Source organism: Bidens hawaiensis, unplaced genomic scaffold, assembly GCF_021521415.1.
Source record: "Bidens hawaiensis isolate Kalapana, Puna unplaced genomic scaffold, B.hawaiensis_p1.1 tig00002617_1, whole genome shotgun sequence".
Taxonomy (NCBI): Eukaryota; Viridiplantae; Streptophyta; class Magnoliopsida; order Asterales; family Asteraceae; genus Bidens; species Bidens hawaiensis.
In genome coordinates this window covers 350,009-363,439 of record NW_027491142.1, presented here as the reverse complement: position 1 = coordinate 363,439, position 13,431 = coordinate 350,009, and the positions used below count along the sequence as shown (strand labels likewise).

The window sequence follows — 13,431 nt, the reverse complement described above, 5'->3', positions numbered from 1 at the left end:
AGAGGGAGCGCACGCGTAGAGATGCAAGATTACAAGACTCAAGATTTAAAGATCAAGATATGAAGCTACTGCCAAGGGGGAGTCTGTTGGTACATGTGTGTCAGTAGTTCATAGTCTACCATTTGTAATCGAGTCTGTAATGTAATTATGTTTATGATTATGTTTATGTTTTTGTATGTGCGAAGTTGTCAACAAGTTCGCTCAGGCGAACTTGTTGAACAAGCGAAGTTATGGACAACTTCGCCTGAGGCGAAGTTGTCGTGCTTATTTAAACTGTTCAGCCGTAACAGTTTAGGATTGATCAGTTGAGCGTTTTGAGAGCTAGTTCATTTCGTGTATCAGTGAGTTACGTGTTTTAGAGTCTGTAATAGTGACCTCGAGTCACGGGTTCGGTTATCAATATAACGTGTTCGTTCATTGCTCGTGTGTTTGATTTATACATATTCTGCACTCGTATCTACCTACGCAGGGATTCCGCACCTGCGCAGATAGCGACATCCCGTGTACGATCCGTCCAGGAGCCTACAACTTGTAACAAGAAATTGTTACGTGATTGGAAATCTGTTCAAGGAGGAAGGGTTAGTTTCGCTGGAGAGAGTGGAGGAAGAATTAGTGGTATTGGGACTGTGACGAATGGAAGAATAAAGTTGGAAAAGGTGAATTTTGTGGAAGAGTTGAAGCATAACTTGTTGAGTGTATCTCAGATTTGTGACAAAGAATACACGGTGCATTTTACTAAAGATGAAGCACTCGTACTTTATCCTGGTTTCAAGATACCAGAGGCCTGGGTTGTGATGAAAGCTCCAAGAGAAAAGAACACATATGTAATGGATATGAGATCAACTGAGATGACAACAGAAGAGTCGTGTCTTCTATCAAAGGCAACAGAGTCTAAGTCAGAGTTGTGGCATCGAAGAATGAGTCATATTCATCTTCTCAAGATAAATTATATTGTCAAGAACGGGCTGGTACTTGGGGTTCCCTTGAAGAATTTTAACTTTGAAGATCAATGCATGTCGTGCAAGAAAGGAAAGCAACACAAAAAGTCTCATCACTCCAAGAAGGTTAACTCAATTGTCAGCACCTTAGACCTACTTCACATGGATCTCTTTGGTCCTGTGAATGTAAAGAGTCTAGGAGGAACTTCATACTGTTTGGTTGTAACCGATAATTACTCTCGATACTCTTGGGTATTTTTTCTGAAGGCAAAAGATGAGACAGTTCAGTTGGTAATCAACTTGATTACCAAGGTGGAAAATATTGTTGGGAGGAAAGTTAAGTACATCAGGAGTGATAATGGTACAGAATTCAAGAACTATCAGATGGAGATGTTTTGTTTACAGAAAGGGATAGAACATCAGTACAGTGCCCCATATACTCCACAGCAAAATGGAGTAGCTGAAAGGAAGAATAGAACTCTAATCGAAGGCGCCAAGACCATGCTGGCAGATGCTAAACTTCCCGTGGTGTTCTGGGCTGAGGCTGTTGCTACAGCCTGTTATATCCTTAATCGTGTTTTAACTGTTAAAAGATTAAATAAAACATGTTATGAACTTATGCATGGTAGAAAGCCAAACTTGAAGGGTCTTGAACCTTTCGGGTCCCCTTGTTCGATATTAAAGACTAACTCTAAATTTGGTAAGAAAGCTGACGAAGGTATCTTAGTTGGCTATGTTGTTGGGACACCCAACAGAAGAGTCTTTAATCTATCAAACAGCTAGGTTGAGGTGGTCTGTAACACTGACATTACTAGTTACAAATCACCAAGGCCTAGCATGGGACCGGCAGAGGCTTTCGACTATGATAAGCTATTCAAATCTTTTAATATGCCCTACTTGAATTTTGCAGACATTGATGAGAAAATGGCCTCACGGATACTGTATGACGAAGAGGAGACCATTGTGCAACGTCCACAATATGATGAAAATCAACCAACCTCGTCAAGTGCGGTTGAAACTCCTGTTGTCTCGAATGAAGACGAATTCTACAATCCATTTCACACTCAACCTCAGTCTCACAGTGATGAACTTTCTTCAAATCTTGAGAATGACCTAGAAGTCGGTCTGGTACAGACCACCAATATTCACAAGAACCATCCTTTGGAAAATGTGATCGGTAATCCTTCTGATGGTGTACGTACTAGAAGAAGTTTGGATGAACACACATGTGTGTATGCAAGCATCAAAGACACGGGTATTATAAACGAGTGCTTGTACACCTGCTTCATCAGCTAGATTGAACCAAAGAATTATCAAATGGCACTGAAGGATAGCTCGTGGGTTGAGGCCATGCAGGAAGAACTGGCACAGTTTGAGAAGATGGAAGTATGGCAGTTAGTTGAAAAACCGCAAGAAGTGAACGCTATCGATACAAAGTGGGTTTTCAAATGTAAGAGAGATGAGAAAGGGATAATCATTCGCAACAAGGCAAGATTGGTAGTTAAAGGGTTCAATCAACAGGAAGGGATTGATTACAACGAAGTGTTTGCTCCTGTAGCCAGACTGGAGGCAATTCAACTGTTTCTAGCATTTGCTGCACACAAAGAGATGAAAGTGTTCCAGTTGGATGCATTGGTTAATATTAAAAAGCTTACCAACGTCGGGATCCTCCGAAGCGACACTCCAAGCCCTTGCGAGGGCTACTTCCTCCTCATCGATGCATTGCTTGTATGGATCACATTGCACCATCGGCTCCCCGAGTTTTTTTTGTTTTGTTTACGGGCTGGCTTTTGGCTTGAACAGGAGGTCGTGTCGTTTGAGTCTCCGACACCGTCACCGGCTCCGGCTCCGGTTGGGTAGACGCGAACGCCGGCATAAGGTTTTGGGGCATGAGGCACTTGGCATACATGTTTAGGTTCAGGTAGGCAAAATCAAACTGATAGTTTTGGTTCGGTTGGTTTCGGGTGCTCGTGTTTCATGGCATGTTTACGTTCAGTTGGTTTTGTGAACCATGGAATTGACCGAAAGGAGGGAATGGGTGGTTCGGTTGGTTCGGTGGTTCGGGTTGTTTCTAGGATTCATTTTTCTTGTTTTTTTTTTGAAGAATTTGGTTATGTGTAGTGTATGAAATAGATATGAGTTTGGAGAAGAAGGTGTGTGTGTGTGTATATATATATATATATATATATATATATATATGTATGTATATATATTGTTTTAATTATTTTTTTATAAATGATTGTTTAAACCCCAACGGTCAAATTTTAATATAATAATAATAATATTCATCGGCAACAATAGCCCCCCCCCCCCCCCCCCCCCCGCCCTTAAAATCGCCCGGGGGGACGTGTTTGCGCCCTTTATCGCCACAATTCGCCCAATAATGCCGCCCAATACATACGGCTCTAACATCTTACGTCTATACAATAAAGTGTTACCTATATATACTTATATACATCCAAACAATTAGCTTTGGAGGGTTTTTTTCTCTTTTTTTCTGACTTTTAGTCTGACAAAAATAGAACAGTTAGTTCACAAATCACTGATAAAGTACGTTGTCCAGAGTTCAATATACCCAATCTCTGAAGTCTAAAGTAACTTTAACCTAAAATATTTTTTAGCGAGCGTTAAAAATTATTAAATATGATGTTATCTGACAGAGGTGGCATCTTAATTTCAAACCTAACCAAAACTTCTACCATTCCCTCTTTATTCCATAACTATTTTCAAAACAAATTTCATAAACAAGTTAACTGGATCCAACAAAAAAAATGTTCCAACTCATAAGAGGCTGGTTTATGCAATCTTTCTATCTATGGAATGGTTTCTTTAGCGAGCTCGTAATGAGAAAATATTCAATAGCAAATCGTCCTAAGTTGCAAGGTTGTTGGAGGAGATCAAGGTTAATTCGTTCATATGGATTAACAACAGATCTAATTTATTACCCTTGATGAGTAGTGTAACTTTGATTTTGTATACTTTATTAATTCATGATTTGGGGGTGAGATTCAGAGACGAATCTACCCGAGTGGTATGATATTGTCCCCTGTGAATCTTTTTGAAGTATTGTTTAAAATAAGGTATACTTTGTGGATTGTGTTTATAATTTTAGTTAGGTTCATGAGGCTTAATTTCATTATGTTAAAGCCGTAGATTTTAGTTTACTTTTTGTAATTTCATTTTAGGATTTGTTTATTTTGTGCTTATGTTAACCGATCGGAATATTGCATCTGTCTAGGGTCATCGTTATGGTAAGCTTGTTGATTGTTTGATTTCTTTGATTTAGTTACGTAGTCACATATCCATTACGTGATTGCCTTCATTCGCAAGACATAAATTTGTTGATTAGAGGAAGAAGCTTTTACAGCAATTATTCACTATAGGTATGTATCTCGTTATTTCGCTTTTTGAAGTTTTCTTTGTTTGGATAACTAATATTTAAAAAAAAGAGTGATATAGTGTTTTTGGAGTTATTTAATAATGAAATAAACATAAAACTAAAGAAAAACATAATGCACACCAAGTGTTTGATAAATTGCTTAAATAAGGTTATATAATGTTACACCATGTAAAGGAGATGCTAGTGATCAACATTGTCTGTTTTGCACAACGTTAAAACTGTTTCTTTTTTCTAATCCAATACAATATGATTTATTGAGCCACACAAAGTATCTTTCACACAAACTAATTTGTGTTATAGAAAAGTTGAATTTATTATGTATCGTAACTTTCATATATTATGTTCCTTCATAATGTACCTTAAAACTCGTTTAATGTTTGTTTCAAATATAACATATAATGCACACTAATTGTTTGATATAATACTTGAACCAAAACCTACTTTAATAAAGTTGTAGTCTCATGTAAACGACTAAGTGATCCATTTTAACATATATATATTATAGAGTTGACTTCCTTATTTTAATGGATATTCTAATCTTTTTTAAGTTTGGTGGAATTGATATGTGTTGTTTTTATCTTTAGCTGAACCATAAATGAACATAGTGTTACTAGAAGAAGGGAATGAAATAGGGTTTCTTGCTCAAAACCGTTGAAGAATATGTATATGCGATTTTGAAGATTATAAAGATGCGGAGAAGTAGAAATAACATTGTGTGTGTGTGTGTGTGTGTGTCTGTATTGTTTACATCTTTATTTATAGGTTAGACTAGTTTTGTATAAATGTAAGATTATTTATGTATATAAATTGAAACTTTTGGTTTTGGTTACTACAATGTTTTTGTTACTGCAAACAAAATTTAATTTTAACAAAAAGCCAAATGTGTAAAAACGTTGTTTTTTTAATAATTTGCAACGGTATTTTCAATATTTTTTACTACAAAGAAGCGTGGTTTTTTTGGGTTTGAAGTGTTGTTTCTTAATACCATTTACAAAGGTATTTGAAGTGTTGTTTTTGCGTACCATTTTACACCAGTTTTTTAGGCATTGTTTTTACACATCATTTTACACAGGTTTCTAAATCGTTTTAATGCATTTTGCAACGCGGCGTATAAAACGGTTTTGAAACCGTTATGTAAACCCCATTTAAGCGTTTTAAAATAAACTTTATTTTGTACTAATGTCATGGCTGAAAAAGATTTAAATATTTATAATTGATATATAAATAATAAGTTCGCATAAGTAGATAGAAGTCTAACGAAAACATTCACTTCATAATTAAGTTTGTAAAACACAAAGGATCACTACTATGTGATCTTCATTAACATCAACACCTAGGTACAAACTTCCAATCTAACCATATATAGTGTTGGTATATGGCATTTATTTAGCATATACATATAAAAACAACGATTTACTATGTGGAAACCGGAACATGCATGGGTGGCAACTGGCTTTGGAGCATGTTAAGGAAATCCATATGAATTTCGTGACTTGGAATCATACTCCTAGCCACTTCATGTGACCACATACACTTTACCCATTCTGTAAGTCTCGGGGTTCTTGCTTCATCAATCACATTCAAACCGAAAACTGATCCATTAAACTTGAACCACCCCAGAAAACTTCCAAGAGCAACATCTAGATAACCAATATCATCTCCACCGAAAAAGGCCTTTCCCTTGCTCAACTTCACGAATGCCTCTTCTAACATCACCGATCCTTCGATGAGCAGTGTTTTTAATTCTTCTCTTCTCTTCTTGTCTTGTGTTATCATAAACTCTTTCGTCCACGGATGATACTTTCTTGTTATTACAATAAATGAATATTACATCTATGGTTTCTTAAATTTTGAGGGCGATATAATTCATGAAGATAATATATAAAGCTCAAAAACGATAAACAATAAGAGAATTAATTTCATTTTTAAAATACAGTAATACTCAGTGAAAAATTGGGGGGGGGGGGGGGGGGGATTCCATCTTTAAAAACAGAATACTATAAACTTTAATGTATAGTTTAACCTACAAAGAAAAGAATTATTTAAGCTTAGATAGTTGGACCAAACGTTAAAACTGAGTTAAAAGTAAAATTGTTTCCAAAAGGATGTTCAAGTCACCTATACTGGTACGGAACTTAGAAGTCATAACTAAAAGAAAATCACAAAATAGGCATGTTGATCATAAAATTTTCACAAAATTTTGTGGGCTTTTATATTTGTGGCTCGCGTTTGTATTTGTTTAAGCGGGTTGTGAAGGAGCCAGATTTTCGGAGTATGTGTGCCACCACTCACCGGCTCTCATGTAGTCAAGTTCATCTTCAATAATTTAAATACATCGGCCAAGCCGAAATAAAAAGGCTTGTACAGCCTAACGAGTAATGAAATATATAAGCTAATTTTTTAAACAGCATTAACGTTTTAACTAAATAGAGAAAAACTATAGTAATAACATCAACGGTGATGGCTAGGTCGTTAGGTGTCTGTGACTGCACCTATGGTCGATCGTCGATCTTCACTAACGAAATATTGGGCCTGAAAATTTTTAATTCAAGGATCGTAATTGTGGATTAAAAAAGAAAAGTATTGGACCCAATAAATAGTTAGATAAATTAAATTTATACCTATATATATATATAAATTAAAAATATATGCAAAAACTTTTTTGCCCCCGAAATTAAGGGCTTCGGCTTGTTGTCCGGCTCACCCTACGCTTGGGTCAGCCCTGCAAAAAGCATTAGTGGGATGGCCGGCTCTTCTATAGTTGTATAGCTTACTCTACTAAATTTTTTTGGTTAACATTAGATCGAGAAGAAAATGAGTCAAGTCGGATCGTGAGCTACAAGATAAATTGTTAAATAAACGAGACGAGTCGACTAGTGAGCTACGAATGAGCTCGAGCCAAAACTTGAGCTTTAAAATAAATTTTAAATAAACAAGCTCGAGCTTCACTTATAAAGCTCGAGCTGGTTTGAAAAGCTAAACGAGAATATTACAAATATTAATGTATAAAATACAAGTGTAAAAAGGGATAAAATTGTATTTTAAACATAATTAACTCAACTTACAAGTTTGTTCTCTCAATTTTAACCATATTATGCTTTTATTTTCAATTTTAAACCAACTTCTCTCCCATGTTTTTTTAATAACCATAATTTTTTCATAAGTGAATACTTTTATAAAAAATTAACACCATAAAAACGATCATTTTATTCTCTTTAATTTGAGTATGATATTGTCATATACTTTTTTTTTTTAATTTAAAAAACTTAATATGTTACGTAGGAATGTTCAATGCCGGTTTTGATGGTTTTTAAGTTAAACTTGTGAGACCAACTGTTAGTTCCGATTTTTTGTCGTCCAAAACCAAAAACGAGCAATTTAAAACTGAAAGTGAATCGTTACTAATAGTCTGATTACGATTTGGTTTCACAGTTTAAGCTTTGATAAAAAAAATTAATGATTTTTAATTTAACAGTGCAGTCAGTTTTAGCTAATTATCAATAAAATATGATACTTGAGAGGATCATAACATGAAAAATGATCATTTTAGTCACAAAAGTCTAACTAATCTATTAAAGTAACACATATTTTCCACAAGGCCTTCAAATATACCATCCACATAGGATGTCAACTAATTAATTTCCATTTATATGTATTCCACCTAATTAACTATTTTTCGCTATCATTCCTTCAATTTAATAATTTTGATGTTAAATGTTATAACAATTATATTAATATTTATATAATAATAAATTACCTACATTAAACAAATTATGACTTTCTTAAAATTATATTATGGAACATCCTACTTTTGGTTATAATAATAAAATAAAATTCGTCTATTTTATATTGGGTCGTTATCGGTTTAGATAACTAGAAAATGAGTTGGGCTAGTGTTGGGTTAAATGGACATGGGTTATAGACTTGGGTATGAAAGAAAGAAGGAAAGACCATGGGCTTAAGCCCATGATCCCTAAATATATAAACCATAATCATCATTAATTCCCTCATTTTACACATATTCCATACACCACCAAAACACACACTTAAGCTCTCCCTCTCTCTCTCTCTAATCCTCTCTCTAGCCGAAAAATAGAAGAGAAAACCGATCCCGACCCAAGGTATGATTGTATTATGTTGTATGAGCTTAAATCCGTTAGATATGGTCACGAAACGACGAGCCGACATCGTTAAACCGTTTAAGTCACGAGATCCGGGTGGAATCGGGTATAAACCGAACCTAAGATGAGCTTAGGGGTCACCCTAGCTCAGATCTGGATCGAACGGGACGAAAAACGGTGAAAAACGAGTTAAAACTCGTTTTTCCGGCCAATCCGTGGTTTTCCAGTAGCCCTCCGGCGGCGGCGCCAGAAAAGTTAATACGAGGATGTCAGGGAATGTTCTGACATTCCCTGACCTAACCCTAGTTCGCTACGGGAATTTAACGAATTAAAGGTGATTCGCTAGCTGGTTCGTCTATGGGAACATAACGAACTAGCTACAGTTCGTGTTCAATTCGTTAAGTTGATTCGCTGAGGAAAGAATAACGAACTGGCCTTAGTTCGCGTCTAGATTCGTTAAGGAAAAGATAACGGATTCGTTATAGTCATTCGTTAGAAAAGATAACGAATTGGATGGACCAATTCGTTACTAGGACTGGTTCGTTATGGACTGATTCGTTATAAGATCCAGTTCGCTTAATGACCAGTTCGTTAAGAGAAATGTAACGAATTAGAAGTTTATCAGAATGACAATAACAGTCCCTGGACTTAGAAAAGAATGATTTAATTACAAAGAAGCCCTTGGACTTTAAGTAGAAAATTATTTAATGATTCAAAATCCTAATGGAAAATGTGTTAAGACAGTTAATGAAAATAAAATTTTTCCAAGATGACCTGGCAGCTTAACCCAGCCAGGGGCTCTGCCCCTTGGACCCCGCTAGGAGCTGCCGCCCCTAGAACCCCGCTGCCAGGGGCGCTGCCTCCGGACCCCCATTCGTTGAGAGTAATAATTAAACTAGAAAGATGATATGTGTAGTGATAGTTTATTGATACGTATAATTATTATACAGTTAGTCGTGCACAGCTCAAGAAGGGAATAACCATAAACGGTGAACGCAACCGCATTGAGGTGAGTTTCTAGCCCCACTTCCTTGTTTTCGGTGCTGTGTGCATACTCGATGTGATAGTCAATACGCTTACCTTAGGTGGTAAGTGTATGCCTTGTATGATTTATGTATGACGATTGCTTGACGGTGCGTGAACGATCTTCAGATATTGCATGTGCCGTCAAGTGTTTGTTAAAGGTATGATTGATATGTATGATGTATGAATGACGTATGTATGAATATGTATGATATATGAACAATATATGTATGAAATATTGGTGGTATGTGAACGCTCTTCGGAGATTGCACATATCGTCAAGGAAAGTATGTAAATGACAGGTATGTTATAGTAGCGCGAATGTAGGGAACCGACCCTAATAATGTCGGAAAATGAAGGGAACCGACCCAAATAGTATCGGCGAATGTAGGGAACCGACCCTAATAATGTCGGCGAACGTAGGGAACCGACCCTAATAATAACGGCGAAGGTTATAGGGCAGAATGCTCTTTAAAACGTATATGTATGAATGAAAGTGTGTAAGTAAGTACGAAAGAAAGAATGAAAGTATGTATGTAAGTAAGTGTGTAGATATGAATGTATGTACCTCCGGGTGCATATACTAGTATGTGAATGTATTGTATGTTGTATAATTAACTAGAACTCACTCAGCGTAGCTGACTTTTAGTATGCACGCAGGCTAATCGACTAAGGCAGTTGGCTTGAGGGAGACACATGGCAGGATCCGAAGAGGCTGGCATCTGGAGATTGTCGTGATGTTTAAAATGCTATGTTTTATGTTATGTTTTTGAAAGACACGTTATGGATGTTGTAATGAATGGTTGACTTTTATATTATTCCGCGAAAGTTTTTATTAACTCTGATATTTAGAACCGCGTTTATGAGTAAATCCAACTTTAAAGTATGGCTACCGGTAACGGGGCCTTACATATTATTAACATAAAGATAAATTTATTATTCATGTCTTTTTAGTTTTATGTTAATTTAAACGGGTGGGTCAAACTCATATTTAGTTCAAGTCAATGGTTTTTTTTAGCAAAATTAGTTCGGCTCGAAACATGTTATGAACGGAAAGTGTATGGGTCAAAACGATTTTTTTTAAAATAATATCAAATTGGTTCGGTCAAAAAATGTGTGCCAAAAAGGGTTATGATTCAAATAATTTCGGGTCGAATCGTGTTGTTTTAAATTATAGTATTTTCCAACTTAAAAATAAAATTCATCATTCATGTATTTTTAGTTTTATATTAATTTAAACAGGCGGTTCGGGTTCGTGTTAGGTTCATAACAAGTTTAGATCAGTGTGTTTTTTGAGTAAAATAAATTTCGGTATCAAATTAGTTCCTGTCAAAATGGGCGGGTAAAAAAGAGTTATGACCAGAATAAGTTTGAGTCAAAAGGGCTAATTTAAAGGATAACATTTTCTAACTTAAAAGTAAATTCATTATTCATATTTGGTTCAAAACCAGTTTATTGAAACAACTAGTACTTTCAAACCCGATGGAAACTTTTTCCTTTGAATTATTTCCTTTATATACAATTTATGCTCTAATCCTTTGTCACTATTATATTTAGTGTAATGTATAATATCATTTATGAGAAATTGTTAGACCTTACTAAATTGTTTGGAATTATGGATTTTTTTTAAATAATTATAACAGTTTAATATGTTATGCCATATACTTCATGTTTGATTTTACATATAACTTGAATCGAATACATTAACATTTTTTTATTGACATTATAATATTTTTCAGCCTTTGTAATACACATATTAATAACCTAGTAGTAAACATTAATGAAAGACATAACATTGAAACAATAACAAAAAAAAGATTATAAAAAGTCATACTGGATTAGATTAAATTAAAGTTGTAATAGCCAAGTTTGCTTGTATCATTAAGACTTTGTTCAATTATATCTTAACTATATCTAATATATGTATATATATATATATATATATATATATATATAAACATATCTAATACTAAATAACAGTAATGATTAAATGCATTCAGCATTTACAGTATGGTCAAGTTTCATACGGCCGACTTCCGGTATAACCCACGAGCCAAACCGTTCTCTACGCTTTGAAAAATATGAAACGACCGAAATTAAAAAAATCAACCGTGAAACCAAACCGATGACCGGTTTAAACAGCTTCAAAGTTTTAAACTGAACCATGAACACTCATAATTGTTACGTGATTAGCATGTTTTGCGTTCAAACACCCGCCACATCGTGCGAGCATCAGTCGTGTGTGTGTGTGTGTGCGTGGGTTAAAATAAAAACAGATAGTTTTCTAAGAATAGTAAAAATAGATGTAGACCATTGGATATATGATCTAATTGTTGAGATTTGTAGTTTCCAAAATACCATAGAGTTTCATAAGATATAGAATTTAGGTCACATAGTTTCCTAGATAGGCTCAAGTAGTTTCCTAACTTTAAATTTTTTGTCATTCTTACAATTATTATGAAACTTTTTATTTTTATTTTAACCATTTTTTTATATATACATATATATATATATTGTATACAAATTAATTAATTAAAAACTGATAAACGAGTCAAACCCGACCAAAATCGAGTTCTCATAAGTTAAAACAAGTTGAGCTCTAGCTGAGCTCATGCTTCGTTCATTTGCATCCTTAATTAGCATGCTTATTTTGGTTATTTTAACCTAAACTAATCACCAAAACTAGGAAAAAAGTTCTATAACTAAATGTGTGTTTGTCATTATTTTTTATTATGCAAAAAACTAACAAAATTCAAATTACATGGATTATAAATTACCAGGGTGTCATATGTGTAAGCCAAGATCCGGCATTGAGCTCGATCCGAAGCGTTGGAAGGGAGGAGAGGGTGGACGTCAGGTCGGATCTCATCAAGATACTCAAGTATGACAAGAGACTCGATTATGGAATGTTCATTTGCATGAAAAAGCACAGGGACTTGCTTAAAAACCGGGTTCGAAGTAAGCAGGAGCTCACTTTTGTTACACAAATCTTCCTGAATGTACTCATACTCGGTGCACTTGAGTTTAAGTGCAAATCTAACACGCGTCACGAATACACTTCCATGAGTCCCAAGAAGCTTCATTTCACACTTTTGTGCCATTGAAATTATTTGAAAATAATGATATATGGATGCATTCTTGAAGAGAAATGTTGGGGTATTTATAGGGATAAATTATCTTACTTGATGACAACTTATTTAAAATAAAAATTGTAAAGCCACGTTATCGATTGTGTCGCACTCGATCATACAGTTAATCAACTAACTTATTAAAGTTTCTTATTTCTCTAGTCTTAAAAGTTTACAGAGCTCATTTAATTATTACTCATTATCTCATTTCTACTCGTTATCACTTTGTTTATGTGTTTGGCAATTTTTGGAATCACGTCTTAATTAAATATATTCTGATCAATTATTTAATGTTGTTCTGTTTGTTATGTACGTAATTTAGTAAGACTTTTGGGTTCAAGCTATGGTTTAATTTGTAAAATTATACATCATTTTTACTTTTCTTATTGTTTTTTAGATAAATGAGGAAGGAAATTATCAATTGTTAATTATCTAAATGGGTTATTTTATTGTTAGTGAATCACCTCTCTTACAATGTAAGCTCCTTAATTACATATGCAATGACAAAATAAGAGTGGTTAAAAGAGAACGATACGATACATATATACACTTAGGATAAAAAAAATCTCACTTTCTTGACTCATAACAAATTTTTATTTTTTTGTAAATACTCATATAGGTATACTCAAAAGTCCAGTTACATGCCACTTTTTGTATAATTTAATGATTACAGACATACTGAAAGTAGAATAATCCATCCGTGATCCCCAACATATTTCTCACATATCCCGCAAAAATATAATATAAGATAAAAATAAATTAATAATTGTGGTAGAAAAATAATTTGGTGATTACCAACGGCGCTACAAAATCTCTGTATT

At 34.5% G+C, this 13,431-nt stretch overlaps 1 pseudogene; it reads right to left on the bottom strand.

Moving 5' to 3' along the window:
- Positions 1-5,754: 5,754 nt before the first annotated feature.
- On the bottom strand, positions 5,755-12,583 carry LOC143620605 (glutathione S-transferase U17 pseudogene; annotated as a pseudogene).
- Positions 12,584-13,431: the final 848 nt, after the last annotated feature.